Raw genomic sequence first — 23,339 nt, 5'->3', positions numbered from 1 at the left:
ACAGGGCGAGTAAAATAGTTACATCTTCAAATATGCGTTTGTGGTCATATCCCCAATTTTGTTTAAGGTTGTGCAGAAACAAGGTGGCTCAGCTTCCCCACAGGCTCACCCCGTGTGAATGATAGTCAGTGTCTTCGTAATAATCATATCTGTACACTAGAGAAATGCAAGTATACCTCTTGTAAGATCTGGTGATCTTCATGCAGATCTCACTGTCCGTGACATACGTCAGTTTGCATGAAGTCACTGATGTCAGGTTACAGTGGGAACATGCATATCAACATTTCTATATATGGCAAGATCCAAGTGGCTTAAATCAACATGCACAGGCAATGTCCTAAACAATACAAGACCCCAGATTACTGGCACGCAACCAACTATCCCTTAAAAAACAAAAATAAACAATGCAGCATGAGTGGATGTCAGAGCCCTCGGTGAAGCCGCTTTACACCACATTACATCCTCTCAGGGACAGAGGATACGTCTGAACTGTGTTTTTGCTTTACATTTATATGTGTTTATATTGCTTTAGGCTCCGTATACGACCTCGAGTTTTAGAAAATGTAGTCAAATAAACTTGAAATGTTTAACAAAGAAAGAAAGAACAAATTCTGACCAAATCTGAACCGGTGAACACCAAGCAAATGTAAAGAAAGGAGGCACAAACAAGATGATTTTGAGCATCATTTCTTATCATTCTATAGGTGACAAAATTCCTAAAATCACCCATATTTCATATCTCTCTCCAACACAGGCGCTGTTTATGTGCAGAATTGCTGGAAGGCTGCTTGTATCTTAAGAATCGTCATTTATACGCTCCATTGTGTCTGTGCATGTTTTCTGTCACCTAAAATCATCAATGTACATATATTAGATCAGGTAAAACTCTGGATTATTGTTATTCTCTTAAAACATGCTTTGACAATTTTTTGGCGCGAAAATCGCACATTTGGGTACGACTGATGGAATACATACATTACGGAGGGTAAAACATTAAATTTTACAAATAACATTTTTTAATATGAGAGACGTTTTTGTACATTTCTTGTTTCTAGAGTTAGAAATAAATTAGTACGACTGACGGAATTAGCCTTTGCGGTGACGCGGGTCGGCGGCGGCGTGACGTCACTTCCGGGACGCGGCTCCGCTAGAAATGGACGACAGTCTTCAGCTGGCAGACGGAGGAGTTACTAAAAATGTGAGTTGAAAAGCTATTAAACTGTTTTCGAGATTCGTGCATCACTGTAAGCAGTCAGACGTGTGCAGACACGGAGCAGCTTTTGTTTCGCGCTGCGATTGAACAGTTTTCAGTTCAGGAGCGTTGTGTGTGGGCTAAACATCTGGTGTCCTGCCGCATCAACTAGTCCCCACAGATCCCTGAGCTATAACACACAGAAATAACTCGATCTCGTGCTGTCTGTGTGCTTTGGTCCTCTTCTATCGCGTGTAAACAGAGGTGGCGCGTCATGTTGCCATAGCAACAGCAATGGCGTCTGTGGACCGCGCATTAATACACATTCAGATCCACTGGCACGAGACTACATATTAATATATTCTTTTACATTCAGACATTTAGCAGATGCTTTTATCCAAAGCGACTTACAAATGAGGACAATAGAAGCAATCAAAACCAACAAAAGAGCAATGATACGCAAGTGCTAGTCTCAGTTAGCTTAACACAGTACACATATCAAGTTTTTTTTTATCATATAATAAATAAAAAGTAAACAGATAGAATACAAAAAAGTTAGAGAAGCAAGTGTTATATATATATATATATATATATATATATATATAAAGAAAACAAGCAGTTAGTGAATAAATAGAGTGCAAGTCTAAAAGGGGTGTTTTTTTAATGAATAGAATTATAATAGAGTGTGCTAGAGATCATCAGGATGGACTGAGGCGTAGAGATGAGTGTCATCAGCATAGCAGTGATATGAAAAGCCATGATTCTGAATGACAGAACCTAATGATGCCATGTAGACAGAGAAGAGAAGTGGTCCAAGAACTGAGCCCTGAGGCACCCCAGTAGCTAGATGTTGTGACTTGGACACCTCAGCTCTCCAAGATACCTTGACGGACCTATCTGAGAGATAAGACTCAAACCACTGGCCTGCGGTTCCTGACATGCTCTTTGCCAATAGGAGGATCTGGTAGTTAAATTAATATGTTTACATCAGAAATAAAGGTAGTACAACAAATACTACCATTATGTATCAATACTTTGCGTTTAAAATAATAAATCATACTTGTTTTGCATTGCAGTAATGCAACCATGAGAATGTCTTCAATGCTCGTGAAATTTTGTAATTGTTCTAAAACAAGCTTCATTTTTTTTTTAGCAAAACGTAATTTCTGATTTCTTTCGTGTTCATTCTGGGATGGCGTATGAGCAGCTTGTTGTTGCTAGATTTTCACTATGATGATGATGTTGGTTAGGTTGCCAGATCAGGCAGAAGAGCTCGTCAGGCCGCTGAGATGATGAGCGCTGAAGACTCTCGTCAGAGGAAATCATCTTCATCACTCAGCAACGCAGCAGAGGTCAGTCCTCATTTTACTGATTGTATGCATCTGAACTGAAGAACATTTAAGGGGACCCCTGTATTTCTTCACACAATCTGGTGACCTTAGTTGGGTATGAATGTGGTGAATGTCGCTTATCTAGCAGATTATCACATGAGACACGTCTATAATAAATAATAATAAATGTGCTCCATGCGTGAATGAATATTAGGGATGTAGACTAACTATATATTGTGTCCCAATATTTTGCAATACAAAATGCAACAATATGTATCATAGATAGTTCACCCCAAAATTAAAGTTTAGACATTTAATTTAGGCTTTTATTCACATATATAAACCTTGATTGACACACAAACACAAAGAGCACGTTGAATATGGTAAATCCAGAAGCTCACACATTTGAGCTTCCATGCATATTAATTATTAATAAAATACATTATTTAATAAAATATAACATTTATAACTAGTTAAATGTATGTAGTCAGGGATAGAGGGCAAGCATATGTGTCTAACATTATTCTGGCTATTTAGTTAAGCAGAATAATTAATATTTCTATTCTGGTTAATGAACGATAACATTTGGTAAATGTCTTACAAATGACAATATAAAAAAAAAACCTTACCATTTAAAGGTGACATATCATGAAAATCGGCTATAATCAGGTCTCCGGTGCATCTACTAATCAAGGAAACATGAAAAAGATGAACCCAGTAACTTTGTTTTGGGAAGGCTTTTTCTGCAAGCTTCTGAGAAAACGAGCGCGTCTGATTTCGCTCACTTGGTGACGTTGCAAAGGGATCTCATTATAATATTACCACCCCTTAATCTGTAAGTTTCTACCCACGGCGCCGCCATTGTGTTTTTTGCAAGCGACTACGGTGTACTAGTTGTACTATGTGTACTACGGTGTACTAATGCCATGACGAAAGTTTGAGCACAGAACACTATTTAGATCTAAAATAAACATGCGATTTATTTCCCAGCCGTTTACCTTCACAGACATAACCCACTGTTTTTATAACTCGTGTGTTTTTAACATAAACTTGTGTGTGAATGTGAACTTTAGTTTAGTGCTTACATGCTGCGACAGCCGCTTTCTGTGCGTGTGCTTCAGATGTGTGCGCTCAGAAAACCATATATCAGAAGTTTAAACTCATATGCTTTCAAACGCATGATTTCAGCACGATAAACATGATAATCAGAACCAAAACAGATGTTTTTAGCAGGTACTAATGCCATGACGAAAGTTTGAGCACAGAACACTATTTAGATCTAAAATAAACATGCGATTTATTTCCCAGCCGTTTACCTTCACAGACATAACCCACTGTTTTTGTAACTCGTGTGTGTTTTTAATGTAAACTTATGTGTGAATGAGAACTTTAGTTTAGTGCTTACATGCTGAGACAGCCGCTTTCTGTGCGTGTGCTTCAGATGTGTGCGCTCAGAAAACCATATATCAGAAGTTTAAACTCATATGCTTTCAAACGCATGATTTCAGCACGATAAACATGATAATCAGAACCAAAACAGATGTTTTTAGCAGGTCCGAGCTGTAAAGGCGCAGCTCTATTCTGGAAAAGGGGGCGGGGAGCAGCAGCTCATTTGCATTTAAAGAGACTGGCCTGAAAAACAGCGTGTTTCTGCTTCCACTCAAAATAGGCATTTTCAAAATGATATAATAAATGATCTGTGGAGTATTTTGAGCTGAAACTTCACAGACACACTCTGGGGACACCAGAGACTTATATTATATATTGTAAAAAGGGGCATAATATGTCTCCTTTAAACTTTTTTTGTTTAGAGTATTGTGAGAGTATCATATTGTGAGATCAGTGTATAAAAGCGAATCATGACATGAGTTTATTGAACACAATGGTCTGTCATTCTTTTTTCTTTTATGTTTTGTTACCATGTAGGGCTGTATTTTTTTAAATAGGGAAATCAGTTTTGTTGTACTGCTCAATAACATGCAAAATAACCTTAAAACCAACATTGAAAAATATCATAATGCGTGCCTGAAAAAACCTGTGATATATTTTTGCCAAATTTTCCATATATATATATTGTCAATTTTGAATGTCTTAATACATGGCTAATTAAGCGTGTGTGCAGTGAAAAGTCTGTTCTCAAGGCAGTATTAAGGTCGTGAGCGCTGGTTTATTCTGGTGTGTGCTATTTGAAGGAGCTTTCACTCAGTGAACTTTCTCCCGTACACATTAACTAAGGATTGTTTGAGGCATATTTGCTGAGGTCTTGCAGCGTTACTGCAGGGCATCGGCATCCGTGGCATGCCATCTTTGGTTTGTCCCCAAGAGCGCTGAGAGCCGTACATGAACATGCTCGGAATTCTAGCTATGTTTTTTTTTTCTTTCTGTAAACTTTCCAAATTAGGCTGCGTTTTCCGATGTAAAACCAGGATTCTCAAGTCCCCTGTGACCTCACATCTACATGAAGTACATTTTTCTGGCATGAAGAGTGACAGGCCTGTTTTCCTGGCTCCTTCTTTAAATATGTATGCTTCACGTTCTAAACATTGAGCCTCATGCTAAATACTGGGACTGTTCACTCTTTGATCACCGATCATTGATTTTAAGTAATTGATTTAAATAACATATACTCAACAGTTCTTTCTGGTCCTTGAATCCAAGATATGTGGTTTATTAATATAGATAATGTCTATTTGAAAATGAGTTTCGAGGTTTTCAGAGATGTGAGCTCCAGACCGTCAGTTTAGCGCTCAGGAACCCGCTGAGAGCAGCCTCACCTCGGCCAGATCTTCTGGAATTTACTGCTGGATCTGATGTCTCTATAGTGGTTTAACATGAGATATAATTCGTTTTGGGTAAATCTAATGGCCAGTCTTTGATCTCATTAATCTATGATTTGTTCCAGAGCAAAGAGTTTTCAAATAGCAAAATCTCATCACGTTGTATTTTACATAGCCTAACTTTAATGTTGTATATCAGAGTGCCTTCTTTGTATTTTTGACTGAATTGCCTAGCAACTTTGATCATGGCTATTGTTGTTTATTAAAGCTGCAACTTTTTTTTGGTTTAAAATGATCCAAAATCAATATTTGAGCAAGTACATAACCAGCCAGTGTTCAAAACTATCGCCTTACTTTAGTCCGATTCACAACGGTCAGCTTATAATAATGTTTTCTAATTTGAGTGGTACGGGTAGGTTTTCGCGGGAAATGAGCATTACGTCACGTCTGTAAACATAAAGAAGTAGTCCCGGCTGCTAGGCTATCACATGTGAGGATCCTGCAGCTGGCGGATCGTTTATAGCCTTTTCTCACAGCAGCTAGAATAATTAAATGTCAAAAAATCATTTTGATGGCGGATTGTAATTCAGAAAGGATTATATGAAACAAATGTGAATTAAATTAAATTATTTAAAAATGTGCGTCTTATTACAGATAGCCTGGGATTACACACGGGGAAATGAGCATTACGTCACGTCTGTAAACATAAAGAAGTAGTCCCGGCTGCTAGGCTATCACATGTGAGGATCCTGCAGCTGGCGGATCGTTTATAGCCTTTTCTCACAGCAGCTAGAATAATTAAATGTCAAAAAATCATTTTGATGGCGGATTGTAATTCAGAAAGGATTATATGAAACAAATGTGAATTAAATTAAATTATTTTTAAATGTGCGTCTTATTACAGATAGCCTGGGATTACACACGATTTGTATTTTAAAGACAAGCAGTTCGAAGGGAGCATAGTTTGCTTTTTGGGTTAAAATAATTTTTTGGTATGAAATTCAAAGAGTATGACAATTAGAGATTAGACTGCAGAAATTGAAATCTACACACACACTACTCATAGTCACGCAATGCTGATGTTGTTAACATGAATAATCTGAGAATAAAGTATAATAATAATTTGCCAGGTTTGATGTGATATGAGCTAATCGATCGTTAGATTTAATCACCGTTGGGAGCACGATTTATTTTAATGCTTTTTTCCTCAGTTGGTCAGAACAAACGTGGCAGACTTGCTACTTACTTGTTCAGATGACAATATCCGGTGAAAATGCTTATTTGGGTCATATATTCCAAGACGTAGGCTAGAATCTGTGATTACTAAGTATAGGATTCACACCGGTGCGGCTACTGACTGCCACACATACTCCTCCTCAAAACATTAGATTAATCTGCGCTGGAGCCGTGCCAGAGCACAACCCAATAGCTGACACTATTCATACATAGTGTCAGCAGAGGCCACTAAAAACAACAAAACATGCTAGGGCTGGGTAAAAAAAACAAACAAATGAAATACATTTCTCGATTTTAATAGATTCTCATTTTTATGAACCAATATCAATCCTTAAATGGGTGGTTGACATATAAGCCTGAAAATGTTTTTTTTTTCATACAAAATATTGAGCTGTGTTGTACTGACTCTTGAATTTCCCAAAAAATATGTGGTCTTTTAGATTTTGTATTGGAAATTGGATTTATTTACCAATTTATTGCATTTGTGCCTAAAATTGTTATATGGTGTGACATAAAAGTTATTCTATATAAAATGAAATTGGGATATACTCTCCCTAAGTAACTAACTTCACCATAAAACTTTATCATTACTATCTTAAGATTTAACATTATTTTGTGCAGATCCATTAGATTTTGTATTATTTTTCTAAATCATCATGCAGAGTAAGACATCTCTCATCAGCCCTGTTATAAAATGCTTGTGAATCTTGCTGATACTATTTATTTTTTGTTCCATTTACTTTTTTAAGGTTTATAACAAAAAAGTATTTTATTGCCACAATTCTGATTGTCACACCAAATGATATAGTGTCACACTATATGATGAAATGCACCACACCACAATTTGTCAATGCAAAAAAGTGTATTTTATATGCATTAAACATTCAATGAATTCAATTCATTTAACATTAATAAAACTAAAAATCATCAAACATACCAACATTGTTTTAAAACTTTTAAAAATGTATTTATGAAACTCAGAAATATGAGTAAATCAAACACCATCTCACGCCAAGAACCTTCAACATGAACATTTTAAGATTAGAGAGTGTGTGTTGTAACAACAATTATAATTGTTAAACAGTAAAAATATTATCAGCTTACAATTAGTCGAATGTTTTAGATTGGAAATTCAGACATTTATGGTATTAGTAATAATGGATACCCATGGGATAATAACGGATAATAACAGATTCACATGGGATCTTTAAACATCAGTGGAAGCTGAAAAGCCGAAAGACGAAAACATTTCAGATCATACTGAACTTCAGCTGGTCAGTCTGAGAGAGCTTGGCAGACCTGAGGGAATACTTCAACTTTGCGCTGTGGATCGCCGGATCGGCTTTCACCGTGGAAGAAGCGGAGTCCAGCCCGGAGTCGTCACATGTCCTTCCGGACGCTCCTTCGTCGAAATCGCCGGCCGCGCCGTTTTCAAGCCCGCGCCTCTGCTCACTCTAACCCTCCCACTTTTCACATCGATGAGCTTTGTAAAAATCGATGCATTTCAGAAAGGCGGGGCATAGAGGAGAAACAATAATGTACTGTATGTGGAAAATAATGTGTTTTTTTTTTTTACCTTAAACCGTATAAAACCAATTTCATTACACCAAATACACAAAATACTGTTCTTTTTAGCAACATCATATGACCCCTTTAAAAAACAGCTGTGAGGTTTTACTAAAGACAAAGTGAAACATTAGTGACGAGAAGGTGTGGACAGTCATTTTTGTGGCTTTCTTTATTGCATATGCATTCTTATTTGTATGACTATTATGTCAAAAACACAAAACGTCATGTCTTGACACAACTCCCAAACTCACTGTAGTTCTTACATTAAATTGCATACATTTTCTTTCTCTTTGCTTTTTTTATGTCAATATGGTATATTAAATGGTAAGTTTAAAACAAGTTTTATGAAAAGTAATCTAAAAGTAATCAGAATACATTACCTAAAATGAGTAACCTAGATTACATTACTAACAACACTCTACGGACACCTTAGCAATTGGATTGCCATTGGCTGGGCTGGTATGAGATTTTGAGGGTATGATAACCTTAAGCAAAAATATCACGGTTTCACAGTATTACTGTATTGTCGTTACAGCTCTAAAATGTGTTATTTTCTAAATGACTGGGTAAAAAAACACTTTTTTTCCGTTGAACACTATAAATAAATAAATATATATATATATATATATATATATGTTTGTAAAATGGCACAGTTTTTTAAATATCTGAACGTACACTCTTAACATCAGTCAGTCAGTCATTATACTATGATAATCAAGTATTATTTAATGATAAAACTTTAGTAATTAGAATTAAAACTTGATGACCATGTATGAGTGCATATTAGTAATTTTAACTGAACTTAGGACTGGTGCTGGTGCTTTTTTGGTCATTCAGTGTTTCTGTAAAAATAAATTGGAAAAAATACTGATGAGATAATAATGATCCGAATTCTACTAATAAGAACAATATAAAACGCACTAAGGATTAATGAGCTGCTGGATTCATGAATATTAATCAGGTTGTTTGCGTTTGCTCGAACTGATTTGCTGAAATCAAAACAGGGACAATAATAGGTGAGCGCCAACCAATGAGATTGCCGTTTGCGCATTAGTTCCGCCCACTACCGGAGAAAGCAGCAGTTCTTCTAAAGCTGAAGAATTCCAAAGGAACTCCGTTAATTTGACAGCAAAATACAGCAAAGAATATCATTTACATGTAGCGCGTCAATTCCCTCTCTCTCTCTCTCTCTCTCTCTCTCTCTCTCTCTCTGCGTGTGTGTGAAACAAAGCGACGGCGAGTCGTGCACTTCACACTAGAGTTTACGGTACGTTAAATACAGGTGCGTTGCACATCCATTCACTGAAAAACTGAAATCCATTGAACTGAAAAACAGCACAGATCGCTTGACGGAGAGTGAAACGCTGAAGCACTCAGTCAGAGAGTGTTCGGCGAGTGAAAATATATCTGAGCTAAACTTATACTTAGCCTCCAACTCACATACGGGCGAGTAAAATCTGAGAATTTATTAGCCATTGGCTAATATTAGACATCATTTAGTCGCCCAGAGTAAGATTTAGTCACATATGCGAGTGATTTACTCACAATGTAGAGGATTGACTAGTTTTCATCATGTAATCTGTAATCAGTAATGGACTACATTTTGTAAGTGATCTACCCAGCACTGTCTTCAGTACGGAAGATTTTTATGTGATTTTATTCAGGTGAAATGATGAGACACTCTTCTGTCATAATTCACTTCCCTCGTTCTCTCTGTGAACCGCGTTCCATGAGTTGCACGAAACAACTTGTTTACTGGTAGCATCTTATTTGAGGCAGTATGCGCTGCATCCCAACCCCCCGCAGCCGTCTCTGAGCCCTGACATTAGGATTTACAAATGGCCCTGCTGAAGGAACCCAGGAACGGAAGTTAATTTGCTCTGCTGTGTTTTTTTTATGTTGAAAGTAACTGAATTCCTGCAAGCCTCTGGCTTATTTTGCAGACCCAATTTGGTAATGAGAAATGCATCTTTTTTTCAAGTGCATTTATGGGTTGCCCACCCTTGTTGTGCCCCGAGGAATTCTATCATTTTAAAGCTCAGAACTGCCGCCGTAACCCAATTGACTATTTTCAGAATGAAAGAATGAGAGGGAGATGGGTGGGTTTTTTCCCCTGTGAAGCTATTTTGGGTCATGTATGGCCAGAGCAGTTCCCACACTTACATACCACTCAGACCCCTTCAGCGCTCTCCCAGTGTCCTACACTCATTTTATTTAGTCACAAAAAACTAAATTATCTATATTAATCATATTATTTATTTTGTATTACAGCTTTTTATATAAAGTTGGGTATATACGTCCAATGTATGTATAACCTTATCCACATACGTACAGTATATTTGCATGTACTATATAGCAAATCTTAACTACTTGATTGTTCAAAATTTATCTTCTCAAAATGTTACTATATTATTGCCCAGCTCAGCTCTAATCTGCTAAATGCTACTAAAACGTGTATTTTTATGTGATTTTATTCAGGTGAAATGATGAGACACTCTTCTGTCATAATTCACTTCCCTCGTTCTCTCTGTGAACCGCGTTCCATGAGTTGCACGAAACAACTTGTTTACTCGTAGCATCTTATTTGAGGCAGTATGCGCTGCATCCCAACCCCCCGCAGCCGTCTCTGAGCCCTGACATTAGGATTTACAAATGGCCCTGCTGAAGGAACCCAGGAACGGAAGTTAATTTGCTCTGCTGTGTTTTTTTTATGTTGAAAGTAACTGAATTCCTGCAAGCCACTGGCTTATTTTGCAGACCCAATTTGGTAATGAGAAATGCATCTTTTTTTCAAGTGCATTTATGGGTTGCCCACCCTTGTTGTGCCCCGAGGAATTCTATCATTTTAAAGCTCACAGAACTGCCGCCGTAACCCAATTGACTATTTTCAGAATGAAAGAATGAGAGGGAGATGGGTGGGTTTTTTCCCCTGTGAAGCTATTTTGGGTCATGTATGGCCAGAGCAGTTCCCACACTTACATACCACTCAGACCCCTTCAGCGCTCTCCCAGTGTCCTACACTCATTTTATTTAGTCACAAAAAACTAAATTATCTATATTAATCATATTATTTATTTTGTATTACAGCTTTTTATATAAAGTTGGGTATATACGTCCAATGTATGTATAACCTTATCCACATACGTACAGTATATTTGCATGTACTATATAGCAAATCTTAACTAATTGATTGTTCAAAATTTATCTTCTCAAAATGTTACTATATTATTGCCCAGCTCAGCTCTAATCTGCTAAATGCTACTAAAACGTGAGAAGATATTAAGATAATACAAGCAATAAAGTATGTAAAATAGGGCACAATGTACTGTTAAAAAGGACTTTTTCATATTGATTTTTCATAGGTGTTTTAGCTGTATTTCGAATTATGCATTGCAATGTGTTGTGTTTTAGGATTAGAGGAAATGTATGTATACATAGTTCACTTCAGTAGAACAGTCAAGAAGATTTTTAGCTGAAACCGTGGTCCTTGGTAGTAAATAAAATGCAAGTCACTGTCTAACGGCACTTGAGTCAACAAAAGCATGCAGGCAACGTATATTGTTGTTCCTGACGATATTGAGGTCTTATGAAGCTAAACAATCGGTCTGTGTAAGAAACTGAACATTATTTACAACATTAGTACATGTAAAGCCCAAAGAATTCTTCAGTTCCCTATCTGTCGGTCACTACGAGTTATGTCGTAACGGCATAGGGGGTTTACTTGGGAGCCCCAATCCTCTCTGACTTTAAGAGAAAACGCCAATGGAATTTGGCTAGTGGATTTTGCATACCTTGCAAACACGTGTTATAGCCTAAATAGAAAGTCTGCATACACTTGAGCCTGTTAATCATTTACATTTTATATTAGTTCATGTTGCTTTTGTGCAATAGATGAATAACAATTTATTTGTTTTAGATATTTTATGTTTAGATATTTCTAATTTGCGGGAGTCCCATGAATCATTTTATTCTCCCGCATCCCACACACACACGAGCGTCTACCCGCCCGCAGCAACATTCACACATCTTGTGCATACCTTGCAAACACGTGTTATAGCCTAAATAGAAAGTCTGCATACACTTGAGCCTGTTAATCATTTACATTTTATATTAGTTCATGTTGCTTTTGTGCAATAGATGAATAACAATTTATTTGTTTTAGATATTTTATGTTTAGATATTTCTAATTTGCGGGAGTCCCATGAATCATTTTATTCTCCCGCATCCCACACACACACGAGCGTCTACCCGCCCGCAGCAACATTCACACATCTTGTCCCGCATCGCACTCTGTTGCGTCGGGTCTTGCAGGAGCAGGTCTCAAATCCACTGGCACTTGACTCGACAGTGCGTGTACTAGGCTACATCCTTTTTACAATCTCTAGATTACAAAACAGTGCATTCTGTCAGCAATGTAACGCGGCAGTAACGTATAGCGACCTCGGCTTGTAACTATACTCTAATTACTATTTTGAAAAAAATTACTCCATTACTAAAAAAAGTAATAAAATTACAGTAATGCGTTACTAAGTAATGCGTTACTGCCCAACACTGTTGGCGACTGACCTCGCCCCCTGGGCGATGAAAGCCACAGCACAGTCCCTCGGGGAGGCGATGTCCACGTTAGTGGTCCAAGAGCGCCATTTTTTGCTCAACCTGGTCGAGATGAGACGTCGACAAAGTACGCTTTCTTGATGCTCCTGTCTCTCAGGCTGGCCTGTTCAGTGACGCTGTCGAGGACTGTGCCCAGCAGTCCTCAGCAGCACAGAAGCAGACCAAGGCCATCCAGCACATCCTGCCCTGATGTGATCCTCCACCTGTCATCATTCCGTCGCGGGCCGTGCCCCATTCTGCTCGTTGCCGTGGGTGCCCTCCTGCGTCTTCCAGAGTGAGCTTCTCGCAGGAGTGCGGTGCCTCCCATGTTCCAGTCAGCCTCAAGTACTATAAAAAGACAAAGTAGTGGCACTAACACAGGCAACCCGGGGACATGGTAAGCTGCTCTCCCAGAGGACATGGTGAGTATGGAGCCACTGGATCTGGATCTGTTCCGCTGCTTGTTCACCAGCCAGCGGTATCCACAGTTTCAAGGTAGATCAGTTCCCTTTCCTCCGGGTTACCAGGCTCGTGGGTTGACAGTGAGCAATGTGCGACCTCACTCTTGCCCACAACGCCCCCAACCGCCAGCGGCCAAGAGATTGCGGCTCGGGGTGACCGTGAGCGATGCGCGGCCTCCTCACTCTTGCCCACAACGCCCCCTACCGCCAGCGGCCAAGAGATTGCGGCTCGGGGATGCAATGCCTCTCCACGTGTCTCTGGCCCGTCTCTCCGGGGACACAGGGAGTCCTGCTGTGATGAGCCAGGACACGATGCCTTCTGCGTCATCCAGCAAGACTTCCCACCACTGCACCATCGCGGGTGCGTCGATTGTCCCTTTGGTGCCACTCACACAGAGCTTGGAAGTATGGCTTGCACTGCGCAACCCGTCCCGCTGGCTCATTCAAGCAGTTCGACTCGGCTATGCGATTCAATTCGCTAAGCGATCCGCCAGGTTCAGCAGCACTCTAGAGACTTCGGTGGCAGTTCGAGATGCCCCTGTCCTGCGCGAGGAGATTGCCGTCCTACTGGCGAAGGACGCAACTGAGCCTGCCCCTCCAGCCAAGATGAGGCAGGGGTTTACACCCCTTGCTTCATCGTACCCAAGAAAGGTGGTGGCCTTTGGCCAATCGGTCGACCTGAAGGACGCTTACATTTAGGTCTCGATTTTTTCCTCGGTGCGGGCCGTCCTTATGGTTTGCATTCAAGGGTCGGGCTTAGCAGTACAGGGCCCTCCCCTTCGCGCTGTCCCTGTCCCCCCTGTGTCTTTACAAAGGTCGTGGAGGGCGCCCGTACACCATCATGCTGATGTGTTGCTGCTCATTCAGCCCCTGGGTAGACCTTGCCTTTCTACAGACCAGAGTACCCTTAGAACAACAGGGCCTTGACTGCTTTGACACATGAACTGCCTCGAGTTGCTGGCAGTGCTACTAGCCTTGCGGCGGTTCCGGACGTTGCTGCTTGACAAGCACGTGTTGGTCCGCACTGTCAACACTGCGACCGTTTCGTACATCACAGGGTTGTCTACGATCACGTCGCATATCACAACTTGTCCGCAACCTCCTCCTCTGAAGTCAGCTCGAGTCGCTGTGCGCCGTCCACATTCCAGGGGAGCTCAATCGTGCAGCCGACGCGCTCTCACCACAGCTCACGTTCACTGAAGAATAGCGACTCCATCCTAAGACGATCCGGCTGATCTGGAGTCGATTCGGGGAAGCCCAGGTAGACCTGTTTGCTTCCCACGACTCCTCCCACTGCCAGCTGTATTACTCCCTGACAGAGGCCCCCCTCTGCACGGATGCACTGGCACACAGCTGGCCTCGGGCTCTACGCAAGTATGCGTTTCCCCCAGCAAGCCTTCTCGCACAAACACTGTGCAAGGTCAGGGAGGACGAGAAATGGGTCTTGCTGGTTGCGCCTTACTGGCCCACCCGGACCTGGTTTTCGGAACTCATGTTCCTTGCGACAGCCCCTCCCTGGCGTATCCCTCTGAGGAAGGACCTGCTTTCTCAGGGGCTCGACACCATATGGCACCCGCGTCCAGGTCTCTGGGACCTCCACATGTGGCTCCTGGATGGGATGCGGCAGACTTAAGTGATCTGCCACCTGCGGTGGTAGACCCCATCACTCAGGCTAGAGCCCCTTCCACTAGACAAGCCTAGGCCCTGAAGTGTAGTCTGTTCGTGAACTGATGTTCTTCTCGCCAAGAAGACCCCCAAAGATGCACGATTGAAGTAGTGCTTCCTTTCCTGCAAGAAAGATTGGAGCGTAGGCTGTCACCCTCCACCTTGAAAGTGTATGTGGCTATCGTAGCACATCACGATGCAGTGGACGGCCAGTCCCTGGGAAAGAACGATCTCATCGTCAGGTTCCTGAGGGGTTCCAGGAGGTTAAATCCTCTTTAAATAAGTTTAAATAATTTTTGAGCTGCTGGATTCATTCGAGCTTAAATTCCTTAAATTCCTGAGACAGCGCCCCTGACCGCGCTCACTTCCATCAAGAGGGTTGGGGGCCTCCAAGCATTTTCGGTGAGCGAAGAGTGCCTTGTGTTCGGGCCGGCCTACTCTCACATTGTCCTAAGACCTCGGCCTGGATACATGCCCAAGGTTCCCACCCCATATACGTGGACCGCACCCGGAGATTCAGAAGCTCTAAGCAGCTCTTTGTCTGTTACGGAGGTCAGCAGAAAGGGAAGGCTCTCTCCAAGCAGAGGTTGTCCCACTGGATAGTGGATGCCATCGCCTTGGTGTACCAATCCCAAGGTGAGCCGTGCCCCCTGGGGGTGAGCCTCCTCCTATGCGCTGGCGCACGGCGCCTCTCTGGCAGACATCTGTAGAGCTGCGGACTGTCAACACCGAACACCTTTGAGAGATTTTACAGTCTCTGCGTTGAGCCGGTTTCTTCCCGTGTGTTGGGTAACAGGTAAGTTCCTGGAAGAGCTGGCTGTTGTCATGCTTGCTGCGCCATTCCCCCTCACCTGGGGATGCGAGCGACTTCTTCCTCTTCCAGTAGAGTTTTCTGAATGGCGAACCCTGGTTGAGTATCCTCCAGCACCCCCAGCAGTCAGACTGGGTGGAGCAGTCTGACGCCAGGCCCAGTATCGGTGTTAGCTTGCCCGGGTCTCCAGTCAGCCCCTGGGCTAGGTGTCCATATGGCTTGATTCCCTTCGGGCGATCCCGTATGTGTATTCTTCCACGGTAAGGTTTCCCTCTCTGTGAACCCGTGTCTTCCCTTTGACAGACCATTCTGTCAGACTCTGCTGGCAGTTGTTCCTCCTTATTCTCAGGTAGGACCTGTCTCAGTCCCATACCATACGTAGTACAGCCCTAGGCCTGGGTCAGTCCATATTAGTGTCTCCACATGATAACTCCCTACGGGTAGGATGTGGCCTCCATAGCGCCCTACTCTGGAAGGCTCGTTTCCCCATCGTTACTGCCAAGCTGTAAACAATAAACAGGAAAGGCATGAAGCACCTTTCACGAAGGTCGAAATCTTTTCTCTTAAGAAAAGATTTTCTGTTGTAGGAACATCAGCATGGCTATCTCCAACAGCAATGTACTCACCTTTTTGGTCCCTTCGGGCTCCAAGGTCTGCAAATTTGCACTGGGGCATTGGGAAGGTTATGACCTTTGCGAAGCTTTTGTCTGATACGCGGCTGCTTGTCAACATTTGCAATGCTACAGGGTTTTGACGGGGTTCTGGTTGTGGCACTTTCCATGCACCCCCTATGTCGTCACAACATAACTCGTAGTGACCGAGAGATAGAGAACATCTCGGTTAAGTACATAACCCATTATGTCTGAGACGATATGTAACCGAGACACTATGTCCCCATGCCACAACCTTGAACCATCACCGGTTGCCAGGGACACGTTCTCGGCTCCTCAGCGTAACACCTGAATGAGTGGATGCACCTGTCGCCTATTTATACCCGTGTGCACGGGGAGGGGCTCAGGTATGCAAAATCCAAATTTAATTTGCGTTTTCTCTTAAAGTCAGAGAGGATTGGGGCTCCCAAGTAAACCCCCTATGTCGTCATGACATAGCGTCTCCATTCCCTCCATCAGGGAATGAGGGTTATGTACGTAACCAAGATGGTTTTTGTTGTTGTTATTTATTATGCATACTGAACAGGTAGCCTTTCAAGTATACTCTGATATCATGTGCGAACACAGGTGGTTGACACGTGCTCTAGAAAGTTTCATTTTTATCCAGTGTCTGCACCATTTTTCTTAAGAAGTTATGGCTGATAAAAATGTTGTTGTACTCTTTTAAAATAAATTGCAGCTCTGACACAAGCACTTGTCAATGCGGCCATCTGTTGTTTGAAGTCCCAGTATTTATTTTACAGTATTTTTTTGTTCTTCCATTTCTTAAGTTTCATTTTCTACTGTCAAACAACGGCCTGGGACACTGTTGCCACCTTGTGGAACAACTAATTAGTGCAAAACAAATTCTATGTGCCTGTGTGACCTGGGCTATTGCAAAAATCAGGTGGTGTGCGTACAGTATGCGCATACTACTCTGGTGGCGAAATCTGCATCAAACGCACTGCACACAGACCCTCGCGTACGCATAAAAACCGAAGTGTACTTTTGGCTTAACGTATGGAAAATAGTCATCATAAAAAATCAGTAGACATCTGATTGGAAGCACACACCTGTTTTTTGTTGATCTTAAAGCTGTTGTTTCATGACACTTTATTAGTAAACTATGATTTTGGTCATATCTGAAATACGTTTGCCTGTCAGCGAATATTGTGAAGACACACATCTGTGAATGTGTGTTTGATCTCAGGGACCTCCACCGAAACCGGCCCGTCGGCAGGGAGGATGGGCGGAGGAGAGCACAGGAACCGGATCTGCCAAGTGAGTCGACGTCTCCCTCTCTCTGTCTTTCTGGGATACATAAATGTTCTTAATGTTCAGCCTTTCTAAAAGCCCACACTGTTCTGTCCCACATACAAACCAAACACCTCACGCACAGTCAATTAAATGCAAAGATGAGAACATTCCACACAATTTCTTCACTCACAAAGCTTTATTAAACAGCAGTGTTTCAGTCCAGCATTTTTAAGTGAGAAATCCATCAATTATTATACATTTCATAATAACACACCTGTTTTTTGTTGATCTTAAAGCTGTTGTTTCATGACACTTTATTAGTAAACTATGATTTTGGTCATATCTGAAATACGTTTGCCTGTCAGCGAATATTGTGAAGACACACATCTGTGAATGTGTGTTTGATCTCAGGGACCTCCACCGAAACCGGCCCGTCGGCAGGGAGGATGGGCGGAGGAGAGCACAGGAACCGGATCTGCCAAGTGAGTCGACGTCTCCCTCTCTCTGTCTTTCTGGGATACATAAATGTTCTTAATGTTCAGCCTTTCTAAAAGCCCACACTGTTCTGTCCCACATACAAACCAAACACACCTCACGCACAGTCAATTAAATGCAAAGATGAGAACATTCCACACAATTTCTTCACTCACAAAGCTTTATTAAACAGCAGTGTTTCAGTCCAGAATTTTTAAGTGAGAAATCCATCAATTATTATACATTTCATAATATTTTTTTAAGCATGTATCAGCCAACTTTTGGACAGCACACATTATTGTGTGAGCTGTGTTTGCAATCCACCAGTAATGTTGTAGTATTACCAAGCTGAGTATTTCTTAGTATTTCTCTCATCATGTTTTTCTTAATTTTTGTCGAATGTGCGTTCTTTGCTTTAGTTCTTTTCATCAGTGTTAATATCCTCTTATCTCCGCTCTCATCTATTTGATCTAATTTTAGTTTTTTCATCTCACTTAACAGCATGAATTACATAAACTGCAGTTATAACTAAATCGAATGCTTGTAAACTGCTTTTGGATTTTTGGAGTAATGTTTTTTTTTTTTCATTATTATGTAAAACAAATTATAGTGAATCCAGCATCAGTGCTGTAGGGTTTGTTGTGGGCCCCTAGAATCCCATTAGCCCTGGCCCCGCTGCAATGAGGGTCACTCGCCACATGATGGTGTCATTTCCTGTTAAATGAGTTTTACTGGACCGACCAGAATTATTATGATCACTCCTACTGCCAGCGTTTATTTCAGTAATTCACCTGTAAACACTAATGTAAGAAAACAGAAACACCCATATTTCCATATGAAGTTTTTGATAAATATGCACATATTTTCACCATTCTGAATTAATTCAATCCAGCTACAAATTCTGAATGTATGTGTGCCCTGAAGCCTGCCAAACATTCATATATTCTGAACACAATTTCTGTGCATGCGGCGAGCAGCGTTTACCGTAACACTGAGAAGTCCTGTTAATCCTATCAGAGAAAACCACAGAATCAGCTGTAGAAAGAAGAGCCCTAAATTTATTTAACAAAACAGAAAGAAGCAGTCATCATTACTCCAGTCTTCAGTGTCACACGATCTTCAGAAATCAGTATAATATGCTGATCTGCTGCTCGAGAAACATTTCTGATTATTATCAATGTTGAAAACCGTTGTATAATTTGTGGAAGCCGTCATTTTATTCAAAATTTTATTCAAAAATGAATCGATTTATTTGAAATAGTTTATAACATTATACATTATACATGCATTCATTTCTGAAAAAATACTACTAATAAAAAATAAACAGTAAAATAAATAAATAAATACAATTTGACCCCAAACTTTTGAACGCTAGTCAATTTAAGGTTAAAATAAAGAAATAAAATAAAAACAAAAAAATTGTTTGGTTTACAGATTGATCTTTTTAAATTTATGGTGAATAAAAACCTTTGTATGTCATTAATTGATGCAATGTTAATATGGTAGTTTTTACTGTACATGAAAACCACCACGAAAACAACAACGGTAAATTAAAAGATGCATGAAGAATCAAAGTTCATCACAAATAGCATTTCCACAATCTGAGTATACTAATCACATGACCTCATCACACTGCATGTAAGGTTGTCCCGTTATCAACTTAGAAATTGTTATTTTGCATTTTTAAATCAGTTTTGTGTAAACGTGTCGACTGGTCAAATAAAACAAGATTTTTTTTTTGCACTGGAAATGGACCTTGCAAATGCAGCAGCTCAGTCTTATGCATACAGTAAATGTGCATACTGTACACAGTAAACATACTGTACACCGACCGGAGAAATGTTAGTATGTGAACACGGCTGTTGGCTCAGTTAGTGGGGAATGAAGCAAACTCTACACGTCTCTCAGGAAAGGTCAAAGTGTCGCTTCTGCGCGTCTGCCAAACTTATCTTGATTCTCTCGGCTGGGAGGTGTTAAAGGGCTTCTCGACGCATTGATTCTCCTTCTGAAACAAAGTAATCGTCCCCTCTGAAGAAGACAAGGACTTTTTCTTCATCTCAATGTCACCCCTCGTGCTCAATCACCGGCGCTCTGTTCCCGCTAATCCCACAGCAGAAATCCCGGGATTTGCAGATCTATCACTCCTAATTGACACTAAATGATCTGTCAGTTTATTGATGAAGCTTTGAAGCCAAGTTGTCACAATATATTTTATCCTGAACAACTTTATCCAGACAGTTTTACCGTGTTTATGGCGCTGCGTTACACGGGTCTTAATGGAGAGCGCTGTAATGAGTCTTAAACAGCGGCCGCGTGTCAAGAGCCGGACATGCTAACATCTGTGATTATCAGCATCTGTGTTACTCTTTACACATTACTTTATTACCCTGTAGTGCTCCTAAGGTTACAAAAGCACATTTGACACAGTATCCATGCTTTTGGGAAGCAGTATAATGAACACAGTCCAATCTCTGAATACACAGTAGCTTCATGATATCAATGCATTATAAAACTAGATTCAATTTTTTAATTGTTTATTATCTTAGGGTTAGCATAAAATATTGACTTGAATGCTTTGATTATGTTAAAGACTTGAGATGCACATTGCTGTCAGGATCCATTAGGTGGCGTTCAACACCAGCAAAAACCAGCTTGTATATCACATTAACCCTGTACATATGACATAAGAAAAATATAATTCTATGTTATTGAACCTTTAGAGTAAACATCTAAAACAAAATGTTTGCATATGTGTTTTTTGTTGATCCTTCAGGCTTTTAAGGCTCATATAGTCTGATATAGTGAGAATATGAAGGAAAAAACTGATACATTTTATTTAGACTCAAAAAAAAGAAGCTATTTGCTGCAGATGCTGATATTTATATGATGAAATTCTGATGCTTGTGATGTAAATCAGTGAGATCTTTATAACAGTGCAGCAGATACTGACATAAAGTGATCTAAATATCAGTCGTCTCTATATCTTCAGTAGTCTGTCTCAGTGAGATGAGAGTGAAATGCTCCAAACATATAATGCAGTGACTGAGAGCTGAAGAAATAAAGGCTCCTCAGAAGATGTGAGATGTTCTGGAGGCTTGTGAAGATCATTCCTCCGCTGAGGAACAGTGAAAGTAAAGCTTCTGGAAACAAACGCTGCTGCTTCAGTCCAGTAAGTGTTCATCTGGAGATATTACTGCAGTTATTCTGACCTTTACTTGATCAAAACCAGTCAAGATTTGACACGAGAAGCAGCAGCTGAAGCTGGACGCTTGTACAATTACACTAAAAGAGCTTTTACTGGATAAAACTCTCTAAACTATCAATCAGACGATAGAAGACCTGGAGCAGATTGAGTGTGAAACAGGTTTAACAGTAAAGTTTGATCATGTTAATCATTTCAAGACTTTAAAAATGTGTGTATCAAATATAGTACAGTAGGCCTTATAGGGTTAATGCTGTATACCTGCAATAAAGGGCCTCATGTATTTTTATTTCTACGTTCCTCTCTGTTTAAACAGTGTGCAAATGATTTTCACCACATTAAAGAGTAAAAATGATTATTTTAAAATCAAAGGCATTAATTATTCCAGCTGGTTATATTATGCAGTGTGTTCTATATGAGAGAGCACGTTACAGTAGACATGCAGACGAGCTGTGATCATGATGCTGATTGTAGATTTGTGATGTCCTGCACAGGTCTGGACGCCGGCCGGCCGCTGAAGAGCTGGAGGAGTGAGTTTACACCTTTACTGTTTCACTTTGACACGCAGTGATTAGGAGCTGAAATCTCAAGAAACAGGAATGTTTGTTTATGCTCTTGATTTAAGGAGGAAATTACCATCGTGCTGAATTTGTCCTTGGTTAATGCGAGAACAATCACTCTGATTAAACGACGTGATGGTGGAGTTTACATACTGTATATATAACCTGCGGTTAGGGACTAGATCACAAGGACTGGACCGTATATCACAATATTCACTTTATATTCGTAGTGATTTGTCCATTCATTTTCCTAAAGATTGTTGTTAAACAGTTACACCTTGTCTTGTGACTGGCAAGTATAAAAATATTGGAAACACTTTCCATTTATTAACCAGTGTTGGGGGTAACGCATTACAAGTAACACGAGTTACGTAATCAGATTACTTTTTTCAAGTAACTAGTAAAGTAACGCATTACTTTTTAATTTACAAGAGAATATCTGAGTTACTTTTTCAAATAAGTGATGCAAGTTACTTTTTTTTTCCAATGTATTGATTGTCAGCTCTCCTGTCGCCATGCTGAGAGAAATCAGAAGATGTTACTGTAGCTATAAAATAAATATGAATATGCATTAATTCATCTCACTCACAAAAACACACAGATTCAGTATTCCTCAAAATGAATAAAAAAATGCAACTCAGAATATGACGCAAGCCTGCAATAATTAAATGTTAAACAACACAAATATGCTTTATGTATTTAATCCCACTCTATTTTCTTCTGAGCTTCCATGATCCAGTTCAAGCGTACTAATAAGCACACATTACTCTAGACACACATTTGTGTGTGTTTGTTTTAGGGATGCACCGATATGAAAATTTTGGCCGATACCGATAACCGATTACTCTTTATTTTTGAAAGCCGATAACCGATATGTTGGCCGATAAATCTATATCCAAATTGTTATATACTTTTTGAGAGCCTGATTACAAAAAAGGTCTCATCATTAAAAGCCACATCCCAAACACTTCAACATAAGCAGCCTAGTTTGAACGGTGTACGTTTTAAAAATATTTTTACTCTCCCATTACCAAATTTAGTCATAAAAAAGTCTTACAAATAAATAAAATAATGCAGAAATAATGCAAACAAGTCACTGGACATCATTACACGTGTAAAGAATCAAAATGAATGCGCCATAGATCAATAAAACGGAATAGCCTCTGCACGGACAATAATTAAATGATTTTAATTACTAAACCATATTGTTGATGAAAATAATAAGAGAAAAATACAAGTGGTTGTTGTTATTAATAATATATCAATGATTTTGAAAAAGTAACAAATTAATACCACTGTTTTAAATAGCAGCCATTGAGCTGCAGCTCAAGCTGAAGCTGAAGAGCTGAATGAACACGGTAAACTGAAGCGTTTTGCTGGCAGCTTATTTAACTCAAGGAAATGCATCCTGAGATTAATATTAATACAACATAAACATAATATTACAACTTATATATGAAATGACAAATGACGCAGTTATTGCATGCTATAGTCAGAATGTGTGATCCTGTTGTGGATGCGCTCTTCCCATAACAACGCGCTGAAACACAACAACTAAACC

General features: G+C 40.2%; 1 long non-coding RNA gene across 1 annotated transcript; it reads left to right on the top strand.

The window, feature by feature from the left end:
- The first annotated feature begins 1,097 nt into the window (after nt 1-1,097).
- On the top strand, nt 1,098-17,568 carry LOC107554796 (uncharacterized). The gene is made up of 3 exons (XR_001605099.1): nt 1,098-1,198; nt 2,443-2,544; nt 17,496-17,568. It is a non-coding gene; the product is annotated as an uncharacterized lncRNA (long non-coding RNA).
- The last annotated feature ends 5,771 nt before the right edge of the window (nt 17,569-23,339 follow it).

The sequence above is a fragment of the Sinocyclocheilus grahami genome, unplaced genomic scaffold, assembly GCF_001515645.1.
Source record: "Sinocyclocheilus grahami isolate Dianchi unplaced genomic scaffold, SAMN03320097.WGS_v1.1 scaffold513.1, whole genome shotgun sequence".
Lineage (NCBI taxonomy): Eukaryota > Metazoa > Chordata > Actinopteri > Cypriniformes > Cyprinidae > Sinocyclocheilus > Sinocyclocheilus grahami.
Note: the sequence above shows the minus strand (reverse complement) of the source record. Positions and strands in the feature narration are given on the sequence as shown.